The sequence below is a fragment of the Bombina bombina genome, chromosome 6, assembly GCF_027579735.1.
Source record: "Bombina bombina isolate aBomBom1 chromosome 6, aBomBom1.pri, whole genome shotgun sequence".
Classification (NCBI taxonomy): domain Eukaryota; kingdom Metazoa; phylum Chordata; class Amphibia; order Anura; family Bombinatoridae; genus Bombina; species Bombina bombina.
This window is the reverse complement of record NC_069504.1, coordinates 894,612,473-894,625,281: the sequence shown is the minus strand read 5'-3', so window position 1 is coordinate 894,625,281 and position 12,809 is coordinate 894,612,473. Positions and strand designations below refer to the sequence as shown.

Genomic DNA, 12,809 nt, shown 5'->3' with positions numbered 1-12,809 from the left:
GGGCAGAATAGATCTGATCGTTTCCATTTTGAATGATGGAACAGCCAGAAACTTGTTTAAACACTTTAGGTCCATAATCGGGCGGAAAGTGCCCTCCTTCTTTGGAACCACAAATATTTGAATAGTACCCTAGAGCCCTTTCTACTCGGGGTACTGGTACGATAACACCTAGAGAGGAGAGATCCCTCACACATTCTAGGAAGGCCTCTCTCTTTTCCAGTCTTGAAGACAGGTTTGACAGGAGGAATCTGCCCCTGGGCGACAACCTCTAGAACCCAAGGGTCCTGAACGTCCTGCAACCAGGCTTCGGAGAAGAGACAATTTACTCCCTACCTGGTCCGGAGCCGCCCCTTCATGCCGATTTAGTCTCGGCAGGTTTTTTGTTCTGTTTGGACTTGTTCCAAGACTGAGCAGGTTTCCAAGTTCCCTTGGACTGATCCGCTTTCGCGAAGGGCTGCTGGCGCTGGGCCTTGTCCGCGCGAAAGGGAAGAAAAGTAGCTTTTAGGCTTTGCCTTCTTATCCTGCGGTAGGTTAGCCCCCTTGCCTCCAGTAACCGTGGATATGATCGAGTCTAATCGTGGACAGAACAGAATATTTCCTTGAAAAGGCAGGGACAACAACCTCGACTTAGAGGTCATGTCCGCAGACCAAGACTTTAGACAGAGCCCTGCAAGCTAAAAACGGAAAATCCTTAAACCTTTGTGTTCAGGCCGAATAATTTGCATATTGGCGCCACAAATGAAAGAATTGGCGACCTTCAACGCCTTAATCTTATCCTGTATCTTGTCGATGGAAGTCTCCCTCTCGACTATATCACACAGGGATTCACAACAATATGTCACTGCCGGTTGAAACACAAACCCTGTGTGTTGAAACATTTTCCTTAACATGTTTTCCAACTTTTTATCCATGGGCTCTTTAAACTACGAACTATCCTTGAGAGGAATAGTCGTCCGCTTCGCGAGCGTAGAGATGGCACCATCCACCTTAGGGACAGTCCCCCACAGCTCGAGCTGAGAGTCTGGAACAGGGAACAGTTTCTTAAAGGAAGAAGAGGAAAAGGAATTACCCAATAGCTCCCATTAATTCTTAATAATATTAGCCATCTTTACCGGAACCAGGAAGTTCTGAGGCACCACCCTGTCATCGTATACCTTATCAAGCTTAGGAATCAAATGGTTGCTCCGGAAGCTTCAGTTCCGGAACCTCCAGAGTAGCAAGCACTTGCTTCAGCAAAAAGCACAAATTCTCCATCCTAAACATAAAAAGTCAGGCTCCTCCAGAGCCGGAGGATAAGATGACACAGACTCCGACCCAAAAGGGGCCTCCTCCGAAGAATCGGAGTGGGCCTAGTCATCGTATAACGCCTCTGATATTTCCATAGGCGTAAACAACCCCCGTTATGATACGCTCTACGCTTGCGCTTAGCAGAACGTGGTAAGGCATGGATCACTTTCGATACAGTCAACGCTGATTGCTTGAGGAGCTGTTAATACGAGTCGGGATGGTTTCGCATAACGACTCTCGCATCTCTGGACTCTAACTTTCACCTAGGCTCCCACTGAGAGGCTGACAGGACTACTTAAAACTCCAGTCCCATTCCGAAGAGTACTACCCTCCATAAGAGAGGCTACTACGAATCTTCGGCACGTCTCTGCCATCCTCCTGTGACGAAAGGCAAAGATAGACTGGGGGAGGTATTTAAGCCTTTGGCTGGGTGTCTTTGCCTTCTCCTGGAGGCCAGGTTCTAATTTCCCAAAAGTAATGAATGAAGCCGTGGACTCTCCTCCCCTTTATGTGGAAAATAACCTCTAAAGATAGTCTTAAAATTAAAACCATGATTTAAAAATCTGTCTTAATGACTAGTGATTTAAATCAAACTGACCTTGATTTACAAGTATCTTAAAATGATATGTGAATCATGTGAATAATGAAAGTTTAATATTTTACTTTCATGATTTTTTTAAAAAAAAGACATAAAAGCAAATTTGTCTTCTTTTGTGGTTCAAATATAGTAAGGACTTTGAAACAATTCCAATTTACATCTATTGTTGCTTCATTCTCTAAGTATCTTTTTTTTAAGGAGCATCCATGCACTACTGGGAGCTAGCTGAGCCCATATATAAGCCTTTAAGAGGCATTTATGTGTAGCCACCAATCAGCAACTCGCTCTCAGCTCCTGTGCCTACCTAGATTTTTGACATTCAGCAATGAGATTTTTTTTTTAGTGATATTTGTTCTGCAGGTATCTGAGCAGCCGGCGTTGCTGCGTTTGTTGCCTTTATTAATTGTGTATGAGGACAGGTTAACGTACAGCCTTGCTGTTGTCTGATGTAGGTTCTCACAGTGTTAGTTTGCCTGGAAACCACTGTACTGCTGTGGTCTATAGGCTTTGCTTAACAGCACAAGGGCCTGGATTTGCACATCATTTTTATTTGTGCTGTGGCACTTTCTTGTAATGCCAGGTCCCTCAGTGTCAGCAGCCCTACAGTCACTTCCTCGCCCTCTTCTATGTTTCTCCTCAGTGGAGCAGGAATTTTTTTTCCCCCACTGCTTCTTTTTAACCCTTGACTACCAGAGTACTGCAAGTGTAATGCTGAGCAGTGTACTGCAGCCCTTTTTGGCAGCCATTGGGTTAAGTGCTCTGCCTTTAGCTACTCGGCCATAGGTTATGTGAGCAGGGCTGCTGCTCGGTATAAAGTCAGCTCTTATTAACCTTTTAAAGCCATTATGCCGTTCTATTCCGTCATAATTAGACTGGGCTTTAAAGCCGTTATGACGGAATAGAACCTCATAGCTAATGGCTGTCTTGAAGCCTTCTGTGCTGTCAGGACTTGATTGCGGTCTTGGGGGCGTTCCTAGGGTTGTAGGGACGCCCCCCAGACGATATCCAATAATTGAAATATCGCGATCGTGTGGTTTCAATTTGTCTGCATCAGAACAGTTGTTCCGATGTAGGCACTTTAACCCAGACTCTAAAGGGTTAAAAAAAAAAATGTATATAAATAATACACACCCATTTAACCCTTTCGTGTCAGGGTTAAAGTGCCTACATCGGAACAACTGTTCCGATGTAAACAAATTGAAACCACGCGATCGTGCACACGATTGCGAGATTTCAATTATTGGATCGCATCTGGGGGGCGTCCCTACAACCCTAGGAACGCCCCCAAGACCGCGATCAAGTCCTGACAGCACAGAAGGCTTCAGGACAGCCGTTAGCTATGACGATCTATTCCGTCATAACGGCTTTAAAGCCCAGTCTAATTATGACGGAATAGAACGGCATAACGGCTTTAAAAAGGTTAAACATTTCTTTGTTAATCACGACAAACGTTAAAGCTTTACCAAATGAGTTAATGGGATATACACAGTATTCTAAAAAATGGCCTGGCAAGAATCCCCATTTTCAGAATACTTTGCATATTCAATTAATTTATTTGGGAAAGCTTCATCCTCTGATGTGTACACACAAATACATTAAAGAAAAAAAAAAACTGGCTCATAAGTTTTTTGGTTGGCTGGATCCTAGTTCTGTTTAATTTGTTAAGACCTGCCTTACCTTCTCTGCTTTATGCTTTCCATTTGTGTTGTCACCCTGCACCGCACTAGAGTTCAGGAAAAGGGGAGGAAAGTGAAGAGAGAGGAACGCAGTAAATATTTACATTGATCTAGAACAGAACAGTGACACCTACAGGTAGAAATGAAAAGTGCAGGCACAAATTTGATTTTACCAGGCACCGCTCCAGTCTTTCTGCAAAGAGATTACAGAATGCAGCATGTTCTGCCTTGGGGGATATGGTTTTCAACAGATGATACAAAGAATTTAGCTAATTAGATAACATAAGTAAACAGGAAAGAGGTTAAACATTGTATGCTACTACATTTGTTGTCTATAGAAAAGCTATGTAAACAAGGAATAATTGAAAAATGAACCTCTCAGTGTGGGTGGGAAAGAAAGAGCATGGAGCATTTAAAAGGGTGTTTCTGGAGCATCCAGAAATACAATAAACTTTTATAAGCTACTTGTTTGAGTTTATTCTCTAATGTTTTCACAATTCTTGGAGCTAAATAACAGTTAAAAGTGGCAAAAATTATGAAAGAATGATGCAAAGTTGTTTTAATTAAGCATTTCCATTATAATCTCAGTGTTTATTTAATGTTTAATGTGTTTCTGATTATTTGTTATATACCAGACACTTAAAATGTGTTGAAAATTGCTAGAATAAACCTAAAAGTGCAATTTCAAAATGTAAACTTTGGTTCCTATGTATTGGCCTGAGTATAGAGAAAGCAAGGTAATGGGGGCTGCTCTTATTGCAGGCTCAGCTTATTTTAATGCATATGTTCTTGAAAATAGTAAGTTGTGGTTTAACCTCTTCCCGCTGTTCGGACCTTCCATGCTGTCCGAACTGCACTGGGCTTTAGAGCCGTTAGGACAGCATGGAATGTCCTAACCATTTGGCTGTACTGAAACCAACGGTGCTTACAGATTGAGATTATGGCATACAGGGTGTGCCTAGCATCATAGGAACGCCCCCGACCTGATCCCATCATTGAAATCTCGCGATTGTATGCACGACCGCGTGATTTCAATTTGTTTACATTGGAACGTTGTTCTGATGTAGACAATTCAGACCCGACACAAAAGGGTTAAATGAGCAAAAAGTTATTTCATTAACGAAAATAGAGCTAAAGAAGCAATTTCACATATTTAAAACACTACTGTTATAGTAAATGGAAACACAATAAAGGGAAGTAAACACTGAGATTAATATAAAATGCTTAAAGGGACATTAAACAAATTGAATATAAAATGTAGTAAACAAAACTTAGTGTGTCTTACTTAATAGAAATTCTGGGTAATAAAAAAAAATAATGGGACTGCTGATGAAACCTAGGTTTCCCTCTTATAGCATTTTTGCTGAGAACAATTGGAGAAAGATATAGAACAGCCAATAAGAGAAAGTGTACTAACAAGTCTGTTTGGAAACCCTGTTAGCACACTTTATACTCTTTGCATCAGTCTTTTACCTTTTTCTGTGTATATAACGATCAAGGGCTAGTAAGTCAATGCTGCATAACACTGCTACAACATATTCAAGTGGTTATATATATATATATATATATATATATATATATATATATATATATATATATATATATATATATATATATATATATATATATATATATATATATATATATATATATATATATATATATATACACACACACACACACACACACACACTTGGAAGTTGCCACTAGTCCCAATCTGGTAAAATATGTCGGATGATTTAATAAAAAGCTTTTTTTTCCGTTACACCGCTCATCAAATTTGTTCAAAATCTAGGAGCCAGAAATATACACACATAATAATAACCCAATAAAAGACGGGTTTGCATTTCAAAGCTGTGGGGCCTAGAAAGGATTGAGCGACACCAAGATAAATTTTAGGTGCCATGGGTGTATAGGGGATCACTGGCACCTCGGTTTGTCAAGTCCTGCCCTATCATTAAAATGAAATGGACTAGTAACATTTCTCCCCTGACAAAATATAATATTTTTTTCACTCCTAAAAACGTATAAGAAATGCATGCATAAGATAAAAATTAAAATAAAGTTAGGAGCCAGGATTTAAAAAGACCGTGAATAAAAAGAAAAAACACCAAAAATACACAACTTTCATGATTTAGATATAGCCATTTAAAACATTTTTCCAATTTACGTCTCTTGTATAATCTGCTTAGCTCTCTTGGTATTCTTTGTTGAAAAAGCATACCATTTAATTGTACTATTATCTGTTTGCACAATTATTAGACAATTGCTTTCTTTTGTATGTACTGTATAGATAACTAAGACACTGTCCTGTTATTGATACATAGTCCCTTGGACCTTTTTATTTTTCTTTAATAAATAGTGATATGTACCAGATTTAACCTCTAAGTATATATCTTATTTTAAAAGCAGACTAGATATTTTCCCCTAACCTTATAGCTGGTTATTTACCAATGAATATAGATATTTAAGACAGAAATGAAGTCCGGCCTTACTTTGTTGAGAGGCCCCTTGCCAAGGAGGAAAATCCTTTGCATTGGTTGAGAGCTAACAAAGATAAATATCCCACCTTGGCGAAATTGGAAGAATCCTACTTATGCATCCCAGGCACCTCAGCTCCATCTAAGTGCCTCTTCTCTGCTGCAGGCAACATAGCTTGCAAAAAGAGAGCCAGCTTCAGCCAGGAGCATGTGGACATGTTGACACGATAAAAGAACCAAGGAACACAAATTAGTATTCTATATAACCTGTTAATATTAAATTGCTTTTCTGCTAATTGCTTTGGATTTATGGCTGCAAATTCAAAAGGCTCATTTTCCTCCCAAATCATTGATAATTTAAGAATGCAACATATTTTTAACTACGGCTGCAACAACTAATCGATAAGATTGATCATTAAATTAGTAGTCAATGAATCTCATTATCAACTAGGTGGTCAGTGATCAGCTGACAATCAGATACAAAAAAAGAATTAATAAATACTATTTTTTGCAAAATAGAATGTGCAGGAATTCATCGGAGTGAAGCAGCTGGTGATGTACAACTAACCAACTAATCACAGACCACCTAATAGATAATGAGATTTGTTGACAACTTTTTTTTTTTTTTTTATGATCAATCTCACCAATTAGTTGTTCTAGCTCTATAATTAACAATACTTACACTAATAAACTCAGGTCTCCTATGCCACAAGGTTAAAGGGACATGAAACCCATTTTTTTCCCCATTCATGCAACTTTAAAACAAATTTCCAATTTACTTCTAGTATGCAATTTGTTTTGTTATCTTGGTATCCTTTGTTGAAAAGGATACCTAGGTAGGCAAATGAGGTGTGTGTATATAATATATATATATATATATATATACACATACATACACACGCCTCATTTTATTAGCTCACCCGATGTGTTCAGCTACCTCCCTGTAGCGCATTGATGCTGCTCCAACAAAGGATACCAACATAATAAAGCAAATTGGAAAGTTGTTTTTAAAATTGTATGCTCTATCTGAATCATGAAACAATAATTTGGGGTTTAACGTCCCTTTAAATAAAATGCACACGTTTTAAATGCTATGGCTTCAACTGGAGACAAAAAATGTTTGTTTATTAAAAAAAAAAAAAATCCATGTCACACCCAAACAACTGAACTATTACCAAAGGCTTACACAGTATAATTTAATAGGAAGATAAAAAGGACAACATTTTAATGGGCACTCAACTCAGCTAAAATTTAAGTCAATATTAAAAAGGGACATCAAACAAAACAAAAAAATTATTTCACGATTGCGATAGAGCATACAATTATAAACAGCTTTACAATGTACTTCTATTATCAAAACGTCTGTTTCTTGCTATCCTTTGTTGCAAATCATGGATCTAAGTGTGCACGTCTGCAGCACTATATGGCAGCAGTTTTGCAACAATGTTATACATTAGCAGGAACACTAGATGGCAGCACTATTTCCTGTCATGTAGTGCTCCAGACATGCGCATGTTATCTATCTAGATATCTCTTTAAAAATAAGATGAGAATTGAGCAAATTTGATAATAGAAGCAAATTAGAAACTTTTTTAAAATTGTATTCTCTATCTGAAGCATGAAAGAAATACTTTGGGTTTCATGTCCCTTTAACCCCTTAATGACCACAGCACTTTTCCATTTTCTGTCCGTTTGGGACCAAGGCTATTTTTACATTTTTGCGGTGTTTGTGTTTAGCTGTAATTTTCCTCTTGCTCATTTACTTTACCCACACATATTATATACCGTTTTTCTCGCCATTAAATGGACTTTCTAAAGATACCATTATTTTCATCATATCTTATAAAATTACTATAAAAAAAAAATATAAAATATGAGGAAAAATTGAAAGAAAAAAAAACACTTTTTCTAACTTTGACCCCCAAAATCTATTACACATCTACAACCACCAAAAAACACCCATGCTAAATAGTTTCTAAATTTTGTCCTGAGTTTAGAAATACCCAATGTTTACATGTTCTTTGCTTTTTTTGCAAGTTATAGGGCCATAAATACAAGTAGCACTTCGCTATTTCAAAACCACTTTTTTTCAAAGTTAGCGCTAGTTACATTAGAACACTAATATCTTTCAGGAATCCCTGAATATCCCTTGACATGTATATATATTTTTTAGTAGACATCCCAAAGTATTGATCTAGGCCCATTTTGGTATATTTCATGCCACCATTTCACCACCAAATGCGATCAAATACAAAAAATTGTTCACTTTTTCACAAACTTTCGGTTTCTCACTGAAATTATTTACAAACAGCTTGTGCAATTATGGCACAAATTGTTGTAAATTCTTCTCTGGGATCCCCTTTGTTCAGAAATAGCAGACATATATGGCTTTGGCGTTGCTTTTTGGTAATTAGAAGGCCGCTAAATGCCACTGCGCACCACAAGTGTATTATGCCCAGCAGTTAAGGGGTTAATTAAGGAGCTTGTATGGTTAATTTTAGCTTTAGTGTAGTGTAGTAGACAACCCCAAGTATTGATCTAGGCACATTTTGGTATATTTCATGCCACCATTTCACCGCCACCGATCAAATTAAAAAAAAACGGTTGTCTGGGATCCCCAAATGCTTGTCTGGGATCCCCTTTGTTCAGAAATAGCAGACATATATGACTTTGGCGTTGCTTTCTGGTAATTAGAAGGCCGCTAAATCCTGCTGCGCCTCACACGTGTATTATAGCTAGCAGTGAAGGGGTTAATTAGGGAGCTTGCAGGGTTAATTTTAGCTTTAGTGTAGAGATCAGCCTCCCATCTGACACATCCCACCCCCTGATCCCTCCCAAACAGCTCCCTTCCCTCCCCCACAATTGTCCCCGCCATCTTAAGTACTGGCAGAAAGTCTGCCAGTACTAAAATAAAAGGGTTTTAAAAAAAAAAAAAAATATTTACATATGCTACTGTGTAGGATCCCCCCCTTAGCCCCCAACCTCCCTGATCCCCCCCAAAACCGCTCTCTAACCCTCCCCTCTGCCTTATTGGGGGCCATCTTGGGTACTGGCAGCTGTCTGCCAGTACCCAGTTTGCAATAAAAAAGTGCTTTTTTTTGTTTTTTGTTTTTTCTGTAGCGTAGCTTCCCCCCCACACACACACACAGACAAACCCCCACCACCTTGCTGATCGTTTTTTTTTTTACATTTTAGATATTTTTTTAACATTTTTTATTACATCATTTTCTGTAGTGTAGCGGTTCCCACCCGCTCCCTCCCCGTGCACGCGCCCGCCCCCACCCTCCCGTGCACGCGCCCATGCGCGCCCCCAGCCACCCCCGCCCACGATCCCGCCCCCCTTCACATAACCAGGGCCATCGATGGCCGCCACCCGCCTCCCGGTCCGGCTCCCACCCACCAACGCAGTAAGCCACCGATCTCCGGTGCAGAGAGGGCCACAGAGTGGCTCTCTCTGCACCGGATGGCTTAAAAAGGTTATTGCAGGATGCCTCCATATCGAGGCATCACTGCAATAACCAGAAAGCAGCTGGAAGCGAGCAGGATCGCTTCCAGCTGCTTTCCACACTGAGGACGTGCAGGGTACGTTCTCAGGCGTTAACTGCCTTTTTTTTGAGGACGTACCCTGCACGTCCTCAGTCGTTAAGGGGTTAAAAGGGATACTAAACCCATTTTTTTTTTCTTCTTTCATGATTCAGATAGAAAGTTGGTTAAAATTGTATGCTCTATTTTACTCTTATCAATTTTGTTTGTTCTCTTGGTTTCTTTATTTAAATGTAAACTTAGGAACCGGACTATTATTGGTTCAACACCTGGATAGCGCTTGCTCATTGGTGGCTACATTTTGACACCAATCAAAAAGAGCTACCCAGGTGAAGAACGAAAAATGGGCCAGTCCCTATGTTTAGATTGCTGCTTTTTCAAATAAAGATACAAAGAGAATGAAGAATTATTGATAATATGAGTAAATTAGAAAGTTGCTTAAAATTCCATGCTCTGAATCATGAAAGTTTAATTTTGACTAGACTATTCCTTAAATGTCCCTTTAATGCTTTATTTTCTAAGAACAAACAAAGGGTTGGAAAGAATCCCAGAACTATAGCCCTGTAAATGAACATGAAATTTTGAGTGTAATATAAAAGGATAACCGTAAAAAAAATAAAACAAAAATGCTTTCATTGTTTTGGCTCTCTTTCCAGAGATAGAGATAGAGATAGAAAGCAGATATTCTGCTATGTAGTGCTGATACTATGCATAAACTAAACAGTGTTAACACAAATACCCACAGAATGGAGATTGAATGAATATATATATATATATATATATATATATAAATAAATAAATAAAATGTGTGATTAACTAAGTGCAATTGATTAATGTATATTACAAATGTATTGTATAAACATCATGGTCTTTTTCAACACCTAGATTTATAGATCTCTTCTCCATTTTTCCAGCATCCAGAGTATGTGTTTTAGCTATACACCTGAATTAGGAGCTGCAACATATACCTATCTCAAGGAAAAACTGGAAGAAAATAGAATAGGTGCCAAAGGAACAAAGACATTTTTAACCTAAATAAGTTTTAAGGCATAATGTATCATGCTTGCTATTTACCTGGAAAAAATAAAATATTGGGAACTTAGGAGGACAAATGATCTATTCTGAAATTTAGTCGAAAATTCACTTTTTAAATATAAACATACAGACAGAAATATTAATTCATCCAACTAGATTTAGGTGTATTGCCAAACATAGTTGAGCAAAATTATATTTAGAATGTTAGTACAGAGTTTCTTTATTTTAAGCAAAATCGTGTAGCAGGGCTTGACCGTTTTGGGGAAACATCAAATTATGTGTACCAGTTTAACTAATCATACATAAATGATATATAATCAGTAATACGTCCCCTGTCTAATGTATTTGTTTAACTAAGCCTCTGAACCAAAGACTAATGAATATACATAAAACATAAATTATATTAGATCAATAGTCAAAAATCAAAAGTTCAGAATGAATACCTAAATGTATACGTTTGGATAAAAGTTGTCACCTTAGGATATACTGAGTTCTAAGATTTGTCCACAGCTTCCCTGTTTGCTTGACACACCCCCTCTTCAATGTGTGGCTTGTTTGTGTATATAGGATAGAAACAGCAGCTGTCCCATGGGAGAGAATGCCAAGAAGACAGGACATTTGTGACCTTTCTAACCCCCAGGCACTTTGTACATTATATGCACTGCATCCCACTACAGGAAAACACACTTATGTGACATTTTTTATGTCCTTAATTCTCAATCACAGCAAATTAAAGCTGTTGAAATAAATATGTACGATAATATTAAAAAAAAAATTACAACTTCACCTGCTGTTTATGATCGATTTTTTTTAAAAGCATAAACTATGTTCAAATATTAGAAAATGCAATGTAAAGCTTGTCAAGTTGTAAACTAGTAACAGATAAACATTTAGTGTAAACACACACACAATATATATATATATATAAAAAAAACCACATACATACAATTTTCCAAAGCTTTACACAAATAAATGCAAACCACCCATATAAACATGGTACCATGCACTACTAATAGCTAGTAAATTAGTTGATCAATTTAGAACTCATAAGAAACCAACCGTTTGGGGGGGTTTTAGTTGCCAAATGTATACAAATATATTGAATATAATAAAACAATTTTAAAGGAAATTAAATGGTAAAAATTATCGCAGCTGTGACTACCTGGATAGGGGGATTTGTCAAGCGCTAAGCTACATCTGTACACACAAGCAGAAGTCACGGACATGCCTGCACACTGCGTGCGTGTAAATAAACATACAGTACACGCGTGTTTTGGGCAGCACAGTGGAGTGGAATGAATCACACACAAAGCGATCGCACAGGTGTTGTTAGTACATACACACGGACGATCAACGGGCCTCCCTTATATACGGAGGCCTCTCTCCAGCCTGGCCTCCACTCTTTCCTTGCCGTCAGTGAAATACCTGTAATTCCCGGAGCGCTCCGGGTCGTGTTACTGGGCCTCCCTGAGTCCCGCTCAGTGGTCAACGGATCCGGCCTCCTCGGTATGTACGGGCCGTGGCCGCTAAATCCCGGTCGCCATTTCCCGCCGACCGAGAGAGCTCAGGACCCGGATACAACGCACTGCGCATGCGCGGGAAACACGGGAGGAGGGGGGGAAGCACAATAAGTGGGGAGAGAGAAAATTAGAGTGGAATTGGGGCATGAGAGGAATTGTGAGGGTTGACAGGGGTAGAGAGCGAAGGCGGGATCCGATTAAGAAACACGGAAATTATGAACATGAGTGGGCACAATATTTTTAGACTGGGTAGGCTAGGAAAGCTGAGACGATGTGCATATTAAAGAGAGTGTGTTTAAAAAGATTATTTTGATTTTGCAGCGTGGAGGAAAGGCGGTGTGTAGGGCTAAACAGTTGTATGCGATAATAGTAAACTGTAACGAAGTGGTAAGATATATATATATATATATATATATATATATATATATATCTGTGTGTAACACTGTATATACATACACACACACACCTCGGAGTAGGTGCCATTAGGGTTGTCTTGTCAAGCAAGTGTCTGATAGTTTTTGGTTCTGTCCTTTACTGTGATAATGAGGAAGAAGCGTATTAAAAGGACAATGTACACAAATGTAATGGTCATTTGCCACATGAAATTTCGACTTTAACGTACTTCCAGTGTTTAAAACTGATTTTCTAGCTTTGTAATGGCTAATTGATC

General features: G+C 38.6%; 1 protein-coding gene across 1 annotated transcript in view; it reads right to left on the bottom strand.

Moving 5' to 3' along the window:
* Nucleotides 1-12,223, bottom strand: part of CTDSPL2 (CTD small phosphatase like 2) — a gene marked incomplete in the record, with an annotated part of 223,456 nt that extends 211,233 nt beyond the window's left edge. The window contains 1 exon segment of the mRNA XM_053718469.1: nt 12,045-12,223.
* Nucleotides 12,224-12,809: the final 586 nt, after the last annotated feature.